Consider the following 12184-nt stretch of genomic DNA (forward strand, 5'->3'; position numbering starts at 1 on the left):
CACAGGTCAGAGTGAACTTTCTGGAAAGCAGCTCCCCTCCTGCTTAATAGCCTCCAGTGGCTCCCTTCTGTCTTGGGGATGGGGTCTGAATTGCTTACCATCCGTGGTAGACAGTGTTGTCCTCCAGCCCTGCTGATTTCACTGCTCTCATCCTCAGTGACCCTTATCCATCGCTGCAGCCCAGGGCCTATCTTGTGGGATGGGAAACGGACCACACCCTCCTTCTCTTAGGCTCCTTCAGAAACTATAAAATGGGTTTCATCATTGTATTCATCTCACAGGGGTCCTTAAGCATCCTAGATCTGCGCCTGTCTCTAAGGAAGCACTGTATCAGTGTAAAAACAGGAATAAAGTCAAGTACACACGCTCATTTATGGAGTTCCTGCTTTGTGCCGAGCACTGAGCTAGCTGTCTCCTTACAGAGGGTGAGGCAGGTTCCCTGCCCTGGCGTGGCCACGTGCCTTCTGGGGCACGTTCTTCCTTCCTCTCCACACACCGCCGCCTCTCCCCTGGGGGATTCTTGTTCACTTACCCACGCTGCCCGCCCCCACCGACCCTGTGGGACCATGGGGACCTTCCCCGCCTCTCAGCACTGACAACTCCATCCTCACAGCCTCCTACGTATCTGATGGTACCTGACCTCAGTCCACTCCATCTTGGTGGGTGGCACCTCCGTCCTTCCAATGGCTCAGGCCAAAGCCCTCAGGGTCACTTTATAAGAATTATTTATTTATGTGCTTGTTTATGTATTGACTGTGCTGGGTCTTTGTTGCTGCCCTCGGAGGCTACTCTTTGTCGCGGTGCACAGTGAGGCCCCTCATTGTGGTGGTTTGTCTTGTTGCAGAGCGTGGGCTGCAGTAATCGTGGCACACGGGCTTAGTTGCCCCACGGCACTGTGGGATCTTCCCGGACCAGGGATCAACCTCACGTCCCCTGCATTGGCAGATGGATTCTTAAGCACTGAGACCACCAGAGAAGTCCCTTGGAATCATTTTTTTTTTACTCCTTCTAATCCCCTTTTCTGTGGCCCAGCCCTCAAACTCCATTCTGTCAGCAAAGCCTGTTGACTCTACCTTCAAATCAGATCTAGAATTTAACCCATTCTTACCTCTTCTGCCCTACAACCCTGGCACACCTGACACCTGGTACCTGGGCTAGTCCAGCGGCCTCTTCATGGGGCCCTTGCTTCTGCCCTTGACTCCTCCCCTCCGGCCAGAGGGAGCCTTTGATAGTCTCACCTCTGTGCCCCCGACCCTCCAGTAACTTTTCTTCTGGCTCAAATATTTGTTAAAGGCAAGGAGGAAGAAGTGAATGAATGAATGAAGTCCTTTTCCACACCTGTGGGCGCTGGCAGATAGTAAGTGCTAAGAAAGCAACTGCAACGAGAATACATGGGGCAGGACTTCCACGGTAGCATAGTGGATGAGACTCTGCCCGCCAGTGCAGGGGATGCAGGTTCAATCCCTGGTCCGGGAAGATTCCACATGCTGCGGAGCAGCTAAGCGCGTGTGCCACAGGTCCCGAAGCCCGCACACGTACAAAGAGAAGCCACCACAGTAAGAAGCCCACACACCACAATGAAGAGTAGCCCATGCTTGCTGCAACTAGAGAAAGCACCCGAGCAGCGATGAAGACTCAGCACAGCCAAAAATAATAAATGAAAATGAAAGAAAAAAAAAGAATACTTGGGGCACAGGCGAGTGGGTGGGGATGGGAGCACACAGTAGGTACACGGGGAGCCTGGTGAGGACGGGAGCACACAGTAGGTACACGGGGAGCCTGGTGAGGACAGGAGCACACAGTAGGTATATGGGGAGCCTGGTGAGGACAGCAGCACACAGTAGGCACATGGAGCCTGGTGAGGACGGGAGCACACAGTAGGTACATGGAGAGCCTGGTGAGGACAGGAGCACACAGTAGGTACACAGGGAGCCTGGTGAGGACAGCAGCACACAGTAGGCACATGGAGCCTGGTGAGGACAGGAGCACACAGTAGGTATATGGGGAGCCTGGTGAGGACAGGAGCACACAGTAGGTACACAGGGAGCCTGGCAGGTATCCGGTTCTTGCTCCTGGTGGCAGCAGAGGCAGCCCTCCAGCAGCGCCCCCTCCCCTCCCCTCTCGGGTTGGGAGTGGGGCAGGCAGGCAGAGGCCAGGTCACCTTGGAGCCCTGGCCTGGCCAGCCTCTGTTTTGGGTGGGGCAGCTGATGCGGCCACTGGTTCCGGGAACCCTCGCTGGGCAGCAGTTCTGGGAAGGCTGTGTCTTCCCTTCCCTCCTGGCCCCCTGCCAGACCGGCTCAGCTGCCCCGGAGAGCAAGGGAAGCTGCCGGCTGGCTTCAGATTGTGGCGTCTCAGGGGTCAGCAGCTCCCGGGGGAGGGCCCCCCGCGGCCCTGCTGTCCTGGGCTCTCTCTGCGTGCCTCTTGTCACGGGGCTGGCTGTATCCTGTCCACTGATCCACCCCCTCCACCGCCACCCCTCCCTCCACTGGGTCTGCAGCCAAGAGAGGAAAGAGGAGTAGGAGGCCTGTGCACCCCTCTGGGCTCAGGACGGGTGGCTCCCATGCCCCTGCTGGCTTCTGACATTTGATCAAAAGAGTGAGTTAAGCGTGTCTCCTGCCGGCACGCTCTGGGTGCTTCTGCTGTCTTCTTGGCTCAGGCTTCCCCCGACTCTGCTGCTTCCTAACTCCGTGACCTTGGCTTTGTCACTTGCCCTCTCAAGGCTTCAGGCTTCCTCTCTGGCCAGCGGGACTGGTAATGCCGCATGCCAGGGCTTCAGGAACTGTGTTTCGAGAGGCAGTGGTTAGGTGCATGGGTTCTGGAGTGAGATTGCCTGGGTTCAGATCCTAGCTCTGTGCCCACAAGCAAGTGCCCTAACCTCTCTGCCTCTGTGGCCTCATCATTAAAATGGGGGTTGGTGGGATGGGGAGAGAGATGGGAGGGAGCTTCAAGAGGGAGGGGACATATGTATATCTCTGACTGATTCCTGTTGAGGTTTGATAGAAAACAACAAAATTCTGTAAAGCAATTATTCTTCAATTAAAAAATAAAATCAACTTTAAAAATTAAAATGAAACCAAAAAAATAAGAAAAAAGAAAACAGCTGAATTTAGTAGAAGATGACCAAAATAAATGTCATTCAAATAAGAAATAGCATAGGGGACTTCCCCTGTGGTCCAGTGGTTAAGAATCCGCCTTACAATGCAGGGGATTCTGGTTCGATCCCTGGTCTGGGAAGATCCCACATGCTGCAGGGCAAATGCGCGGGTGTGCCACAACTACTGAAGCCCACACACCCTACAGCTTAAAAAAAAAAAAAAGAAATAGCATAAAAAGATTTTTTTTTAAACTGGAGATTTTAATAGTACTTGTGAGAACTAAATTGCTCAGTATGTTGTAGGCACTTAGAACCAAGTCCTACAAGCACATAATAAGCATTATATATGCATAGCAATTGGAATGAGCAAAGGCTTGATACATACTCCATGTTTAAAAACAGATTATTGTCTTCACTTTGGTTGAATTTTAACCAACATTTAATAGATGTTTCATGAGCACACACTGTGTACACGTCAGGCATTGTTTAGACACAGGGGACAAAGCAATAACCACAGCTGTTTTTCTCAAAGCTGTGTTTGTTTTATTGATTTGTAAGGCCACTTTATATATGAAGGCCCTTCACTTTCTAGAATGCAGGTTGCTACTTTTTTGCTAATCTTTTGCTTGCTTGCTTTTTTTCTTCAGGGTGTGTTTTGATCTGGGAAGGCTGAAAACATTTTTGTCACCAAAGCTTTGTATCTTTGCCATCCACATCCTGAAATAAAATGAGCATTCACACATATAACCTCAGTGATATGATTAGAGATGGTGATAAGTGTATGACAGAAATAAACAAGGTGCTGAGATAAGAAGTCGCAGAAGGAGCCCTCGTTGGATGGTGTTTCCTGGTGTATAGGCTTCGAGGGAGGAAAGAGACAGGAGTATATCAGTGTTCAGAGGGCCACTGGGATGAAAGGCTCCTGGGGAAAGAGGGCAGGAATAGGAGGGAGTGGTACTGGGGTCTCAGGACCCAGATCATTAGGGGGATTTGGGTGGTTTGGGATTTTTTTGTATGTGCATTTTCTTAAACTTTTAATTTTATGGTAATTATCGTAAGAATGAGGGCTTCCCTGGTGACTCAGAAGGTAAAGAATCTGCCTACAATGCGGGAGACCTGGGCTCGATCCCTGGCTTGGGAAGATCCCCTGGAGGAGAGCATGGCAACCCACTTCAGTATTCTTGCCTGGAGAATCCCCATGGACAGAGGAGCCTGGTGAGCTACCATCCATGGGGTCGCAAAGAGTCAGACATGACTGAGCGATTAAACAACAACACAACAAAATTGTAAGAAATAATACAGAGAGGTCCCTTATACTCTTTCTGCGAAGGGTGATAATGTCTTGCAAAACTGTAGTTCAATATCACAACCAAGATATTGACATTGCTAGAATCCCCTGGTCGTCCTCAGATAGCCCCTATTGTGCTTCTACTTGTCTGCATGTGTTTACAGGCAAGCACGCACGCACATGTTATTTTTATTCATTTTGTTAGCCTGATTCTTATTAATTTAACGTTATCACGTGTCCAGTTTTTTGTCTCCACGACCACAGTGAGACACGGAGCAGTCCTTTCCTCTCGAGGATCCCCAAGTTGCCCTTTTATAGCCACACCTCCCTCCCTCCCTTCCTCCCTCCCTCCCTCCCTGTCACCCCCTCCCGCCGCCACCAGCAGCCGCTCATCTATTCACCATTTCCATAATTTGATCATTTCAAGAATGTTACATAAATGGAATCACACAGCGTGTGCCCTGTGGGATTGGCTGTTTGCATCCCGGGGCTTGGATCTGATGCTGAGTCAGAGACGCTGTTCTTGGATGGGTTGTGAAGCCTTGGGGCTCTGTGCTCCCCCCACCCCGAGTGAAGACATCTTTCAGGAGCCAGAGGCCAGTGAAGTGAGCAGATTATGGCCTGGTTTCCGATTTTAGAATGACTCTGGCTGCAACATGGGGTGCAAGATGGCAAGATTGGGGTGCAAGATGGGGTGACTCATGTTTGTTGTAACTGCTCACTGCCCCTCCCACTGCTGGCTTCCCCTTATTCCACTGTTCTCCCTACCTCCAAACTGGGTTTTGGAAAAAATCTTGACATGACCTTATTCAAAGATTCTCAAACACTGCTCATTGCCTAGAGGAGGCCTTCAACCTGGAGTCCTTACTTGGGCTTCAGTAAGCTCAAATGGGCTTCCCTGGTGATTCAGTGGTAAAGAACCCACCTGTCAGTACAGGAGACACAGGAGACGCGAGTTTGATCCCTGGGTTGGGAAGATCCCCTGGAAGAAGGCATGGCAGCCCACTCCAGTATTCTTGCCTGGAGAATCCCATGGACTGAGGAGCCTCGTGGGCTATGGTCCATAGGGTCACAAAGAGTTGGACCCAACTGAAGTGACTTAGCACCCATGCAGGCAAGCTCAAGTAACCTCTGTGTGAACCACTAAGATGGAATGCAAAATTAAATGTGTGCACTTTTCTAGGAAAAGTTCTTGGAGTTTGCAACAGATGTTTAGATGGGTCAGTGACCTCCAAAGCTTTGAGGACTCTGGCGTCTAAACACAGAGAGTGGTTAAGAGCCAAGGCTCTGGATCCTGACTGCCCCTGTTCAGATCCCAGGACTGTCACCTCTCCGTAACCTCAGACAAGTCACCAGACTTTTCTGAGCCTTGGTTTCCTCATATGAAAATGAGAAAAAATAATAGTACCTACTTCATAGACCTGTTTTAAATATTGAATGCTCAAACTACCGCACAGTTGTACTCATCTCATATGCTAGTAAAGTAATGCTCAAAGTTCTCCAAGCCAGGCTTCAATAGTACCTGAACCAAGAACTTCCAGATGTACAAGCTGGTTTTAGAAAAGGCAGAGGAACCAGAGATCAGATTGCCAACATCTGTTGGATTTTCGAAAAAGCAAGAGAGTTCCAGAAAAGCATCTATTTCTGCTTTATTGACTATGCCAAAGCCTTTGACTGTGTGGATCACCATGAACTGTGGAAAATTCTTAAAGAGATGGGAATACCAGACCAGTTGACCTGCCTCTTGAGAAACCTGTATGCAGGTCAGGAAGCAACAGTTAGAATTGGACATGGAACAACAGATGGGTTCAAAATAGGGAAAGGAGTATGTCAAGGCTGTATATGGTCACCCTGCTTATTTAACTTATGCAGAGTACATCTTGCAAAACGCTGGGCTGGATGAAGCACAAGCCGGAATCAAGATTGCCGGGAGAAATATCAATAACCTCAGATATGCAGATGACACCACCCTTATGGCAGAAAGTGAATAAGGACTAAAGAGCCTCTTGATGAAAGTAAAAGAGGAGAGTGAAAAAGTTGGCTTAAAGCTCAACATTCAGAAAACGAAGATCATGGTACCCGGTCCCATCACTTCATGGCAAATAGATGGGGAAACAATCGAAACAGTGACAGACTATTTTCTGGGGCTCCAAAATCACTGCAGATGGTGACTGCGGCCATGAAATAAAAAGACGCTTACTCCTTGGAAGAAAAGTTATGACCAACCTAGTGAAGTGAAGTCGCTCAGTCGTGTCCGACTCTTGTCGTGTGCGACCCCATGGACTGTAGCCTACCAGGCTCCTCAGTCCATGGAATTTTCCAGACAAGAGTACTGGAGTGGGTTGCCATTTCCTTCTCCAGGGGATCTTCCCAACCCAGGGATCGAATGGGTCTCCCGCACTGCAGGCAGACGCTTTACCGTCTGAGCCACCAGGGAAGCCCCATGACCAAACTAGACAGCATATTAAAAAGCAGAGACATTACTTTGCCAACAAAGGTTCGTCTAGTCAAGGCTATGGTTTTTCCAGTAGTCATGTATGGACGTGAGAGTTGGACTGTAAAGAAAGCTGAGCACTGAAAAACTGATGCTTTTGAACTGTGGTATTGGAGAAGACTCTTGAGAGTCCCTTGGACTGCAAGGAGATCCAACCAGTCCATCCTAAAGGAAATCAGTCCTGAATATTCATTAGAAGGACTGATGTTGAAGCTGAAATTCCAATACTTTGGCCACCTGATGTGAAGAGCTGACTCATTTGAAAATATCCTGATGCTGGGAAAGATTGAAGGTGGGAGGAAAAGGGGACAACAGAGGATGAGATGGTTGGATGGCATCACTGACTCAATGGACGTGAGTTTAAATAAACTCTGGGAGTTGGTGATGGATAGGGAGGCCTGGCGTGCTGCAGTCCATGGGGTCGCAATGAGTCGGACATGACTGAGCGACTGAACTGAACTGAACTGAATATATATATATATGTATATATATATATATACACACACACATAATGTTTAGGGCTTCCCTGGTAGCTCCTGCATTTCAGGAGACCTGGGTTCAATCCGTGGGTCAAGAAGATCCCCTGGAGAAGGGAATAGCTACCCACTCCAGGAAACTTGGCTTGTTTAAATATGGGGGTAAATATTGTATGTTTGTTGACTGCATGATGAGGCTGCAGGAGGTGGGCGCACAGAGCCCTTTAGGGAAGGGCCTGCTAGATCCCCTGGGGTTTTTGGACCCTCTCTGTGTCAGCTGTCATCCTCTTGACAAGCTTCAAATCAGCAGGATTCCTTCCCACGGTATGCACAGTTACATTTGGGTACTGTCACCTCCCTGGCCATGGCTCTCATATCTCTGTTAATATGGCTTTAGCTGGAAGGGCTGTTTTGATTATTGAATTAATCTATGTAAAATGTTTAGAAAGAAGCAGAATAACCAACTCTTCCTGGCTCATTTCTTTCCATCTTGTTGGGTTCAGTCTGTGGTTCTAGGAAAAGTTGAAGGAGTTGGTATATTGGAAGGTACCTAGGCTCAGAAGCCAGCACACCTGGATTCTGACCCTTGCCCTGTCCTGTCTCTAGCTGTGGTATCTGATGGGCAAGTTATTTGACCTCTCTGGCCTCAGTTCCCTTGGGAAGAAAGTGGGAATAACAAGCCATCTTGCAGGGCTCTCAGGCTGAGTCAGTAAAGTAATAACTCTAGTGCACTTGGCAAAGGGTCAAATGAATACTTGACAAGCAGGGTTCTGTTTACACAAATGCTTGGTTAGGATAAAGACGCTGTTTCCAGCAGTCAGGCTCTGCTCAGAAATGACCTGGGCGTGAGCACCGCGTCCATGGAGGAGTACAAGCAGAAACTGGACGGCAGCATGTGAGAAATGGAATATTGGCAGGCACCCCTGTTTGGGTCGGCATTTGAACTGGGCAGGCCACCGTGATACCCCTCCCAACCCCAATATCAGGAACACCACAATGGAGGGTAGGGACTTGAAATTATTTCCTCTTGCCACGTGCCTTAGCTTGATCACTTGCTAATTATTCCTTTTCATTCCTTTTCTTCTCTGCACCTTTGCCTTCCATTCCCTGTGATGTTCAGAGAGCCCTTGTTGCCAACACATCTGTGCCGTGTGAAAATGTGCACATCACATCTTGCATTTTCCCCTGAGATGCAACACCCGCGGTCTCTATGAAACCAGTCGGTGTGCGTATGTGGGTCGGTGTATGAACATACATACGTCTGGATGTGCCCTCCAAAACAGATCAAAGAGGTAACACCCAGCCCACTGTACATGTCATAGTTAAGTCTTCCCTGAGAGGGGCTTGCTTTGCTCTCCCACACCATTTTAGAGGACTTCACCACATTAGCCTTCTGCCGTGTGACCCTGGACATGAGTCTTGAGCTCTCTGTTTCTCTTTATTCAAAATTTGGGCTGGAATGACCCCTTTGCCGTCTCTGCCGCAGGATGCTGTGGATCTCTGTGATCTTGCGAGAGGGAAGGTTACTGGGACTAGGCAGCGGAAACAAGCCCTACCACCCCACTCCCATCCCTCCTTCCTTGGTCTTCACGGCAGCTCTGCCAAGAAGGCCAGTTGGGACTTCAGGTGGATACCAAGTCTCCCCTAGGGAAAGTTTTCCAGCCCTGTGCTGAGCCCATCAGCGTGCCAGATCATGTCCAAAGTGAATTCATTCGACAGACTTTCCTGAGCACGTGCTTTGTACATGCTTTCCTAGCACAGGCGTTGTCCTAGGTACTAGGAGCTTGATCCTACACGATACTCTTGTCTGGGCTCTTGGGATGATAGACACACAGCTGAAAGGAGAACGTCTCCCAGTCTCCTTGCCTTTCGCCCCAGGGCACTTTTTGAAGAGTACAGGCCACTTGCTATACAGACCACCCTTCAAGTAGGCTTGTCTGACATTTCCACGTTTCCATGTGACTTGTGAACTGGGGACAGGACCCCAGGGAAGGGATGCTGTGTTCCTCCAAGAGCATTGTTTTCCGAAAGCTCATGACCTTGATTTGTTCCTGGCCATGTCAACACAGGCCATTTGATTAAGGTGGTATCTGCCAGTTTCTGTGTATAAGGTTCTATACAATTATATATATATGTATGTATGTGTATATATATACACACACATATATAAAGTACTGTATACAAAATATCTAAAGTTATAAAGTTAATTAATGGAGCTTCCCAGGTGGTGTTAGTGGTCAAGAACCCGGCTGTCAATGCAGGAGACCTAAGAGACCTGCTTCGATCCCTGAGTCAGGAAGATTCCCTGGAGTAGGGCATGACAACCCACTCCAGTATTCTTGCCTGGAGGATCCCATGGACTGGGGAGCCTGGTGGGCTATAGTCCATGGGGTCCCAAACAGTTGGACATGACTGAAGCGACTTAGCATGCATGCATAGTTAATTAATAAGTATTTGACTCATTAACTTATAATAATTAATATGAGTTTGTGGGGAGATACTTGGAGGCTGCTGTGGTGAAACAGAGTTGTCCGTTCCCCCCACTTATTCATCTGTATCACCTTAGACTTCTGTACCCCTATTTTACCTCTTAAGGGTTACAGTTGGTTTCTAAAAGATTCATTATGAGGTTCCAATTTTGCCTGTTTTGGCCAGTGGACACCCATTCTAGCTGGCTCTTTTTGAGAGGTCTTCATCATTCTTGGAGCCCGCCCTTACTTTCTGGCACAAGAATTCTAAGCTCTTCTTGTACTTTCCCCGCTCCTAGAGTCAGCTGTTTCTCCGAGGAGCTCTGGTTTCTGTCCGTGCAGAATAATATTTAGAAGCCAAGCCCTGGGTGCTTGGTCCTCAGAGGCATAAAAGGGCATCGTCGGGGCAATTAGCAAAAAGGAAATAGGGTCTGTGGGTTAGCTGGCATCCCTGTTAACTGCCTGCTTTTGATGGTTCTATTGTAGTTATGTTGGTGACTGTCCTTGCTTTTCTTAATAAACTACTTGAGTATTAAGGGGTCGTTTATTCATTATGAATAAATGTATAAATGAATGAATACATGAGAGGGAGACGAGAGTGAGCAAGAATGAATGAAAAGGATAGGCAGAGGAAAGACTTGGGGGTGAGAATGAGTTCCTGGTGTGATTGAAGAGCGGCAGGAAGTGAAGGTGTCCAGTGGGACAGGAGTGCCTGTGCGGGTGGGGGCCAGGTGGAGAGGAGGCGGGGCCAAGTTCAGATGGGCGGGGCCAAGTAGAGAGGGAGGCGGAGCCAGGTGGAGAGGGAGATTGGGCCCGGCTGGGGAGGGATTTCAAGTGGGACACAGTCACTGGAAAGCTTCCGACGGAGCCTGGGGCTCCTGGCGAGGTACTCGGGCCATCTCGTGCTCCCGACTTTGTGCCAGGCGCTGTAGGTACACAGCTCACTTCCTCTTTGCAACATACCTGTGAGGTTGATCTTGGTATCTTTTCCAAGGAGCAGTAAAAGGAGCCAAAACTCTGAAAGGCAGGGTAACTCTCTTAATGGCGCATGAACTTTGAAGCAGCCCGAGGCCTGGCAGCTGCTTTTCCGGATGGGACCCCCACCTAGAGACCGCTGCGGGGCTAGCGGGTGGAGGAGTGGGTGCTCTCAGTCAAGCCAGGGGAGCCATCCCAGTCTATTGCTTCTGAGAGGGTGTTTGGCTTTAAGCGCCAGGAGTGGTGGGAGGAAATTGCAAACTCCTTGACCCCTGGGGAGTCGGCTCCTGAGCGCTTTTCTTAGTGATGATAACTGCTGACAATACTGGATCCATTACTTTGTTCAGGTCACTGTTTGAGGACTCCACACAACAGGGACCCTCACAACAGGGACTTCCCTGATGGTCCAGCGGTTAAGAATCCACCTTCCAATATAGGGGACTCAGGTTCGATCCTTGGACGGCATAAGATCCCATATGCCACATGCCTCAACTAGAGAGAAACTCCAGTATGCCCGCAGCTAAGACTCTACACAGCCTAGTTAATTAATTAATTTGTAAAAAATCCTCATAACATCCCAGTGAAATGGGGTGTATTGGCCCCACTTAATGGATTAGGAAACCAACAAACAGGGGCGTTAAGCAATTTGCTCTGTCCCAAGTGACAGAGCAAGTATTTAAAGTTAAGGAAATAATCAGAGAAATGTATGGTGATGGTTCTCCAAGGAAGGGCTCATAAACCCCGCTGTTTATAGTAACAAAGTAATAAACATAATAAATAAGGGCTAAAAGCTGACAGTGGCCACACAATGGAATACTACTAATTAACTGTTGGGAATCTAGTGGCCTGGAATGATGTTAAAGGCTATAGTAAGTTTAAATTTTAAGCTTTAGCATGTATTGGGTGCTGCTATTTTGGTAAATAAAATTTATATTTATCTCCCAGTTTTTATAGAACAGATCTGGAAGAAGAGATTTCAGTACGTAAGGGGTTCTTGCTGGGCCTCATGATTTGGGGGGATTTGAATTAGGTTTTCTTTGGGGTAACCACATTTTCTAATTTTTATTCCCCAATCTCGGACTGGGTGCTGATGCTAGGAAAGACTAAGGGCAGGAGAAGAGAGCAACAGAGGATGAGATGGTTGGATGGAATCATCGACTCAATGGACATGAGTCTGAGCAAATTCCAGGAGATGGTGAAGGACAGGGAAGCCTGCCGTGCTGCAGTCCATGGAGTTGCAGAGGCAGACATGAATGAGTGACTGAACAACAACAGATCACGGGTTATGGGGTGTCATTAACACGCTAGGGGTGATGCACGATTCCATTTGTGTAAACAGCAGAAAAGTGATCCAGGGGTTAGAAGTCAGGGTGGTGGAGTAATGACTTG

General features: G+C 48.6%; 1 protein-coding gene across 5 annotated transcripts in view; it reads left to right on the plus strand.

Moving 5' to 3' along the window:
• Nucleotides 1-12184, plus strand: part of IL4R (interleukin 4 receptor) — a 50745-nt gene that overhangs the window by 13138 nt on the left and 25423 nt on the right. Inside the window, exon 1 of one of the 5 annotated variants that reach the window (XM_043914563.1) lies at nucleotides 2282-2595. The exons of 3 other annotated variants lie outside the window; for them this stretch is intronic. The gene's annotated coding sequence lies outside the window, so the exon portion shown is untranslated. Of the gene's footprint in view, nucleotides 1-2281; nucleotides 2596-8619; nucleotides 8645-12184 lie in introns of those variants that run through there. One more of the 5 variants, XM_043914565.1, reaches the window with a different exon arrangement.

This window comes from Cervus elaphus, chromosome 10 (genome assembly GCF_910594005.1).
Source record: "Cervus elaphus chromosome 10, mCerEla1.1, whole genome shotgun sequence".
Lineage (NCBI taxonomy): Eukaryota > Metazoa > Chordata > Mammalia > Artiodactyla > Cervidae > Cervus > Cervus elaphus.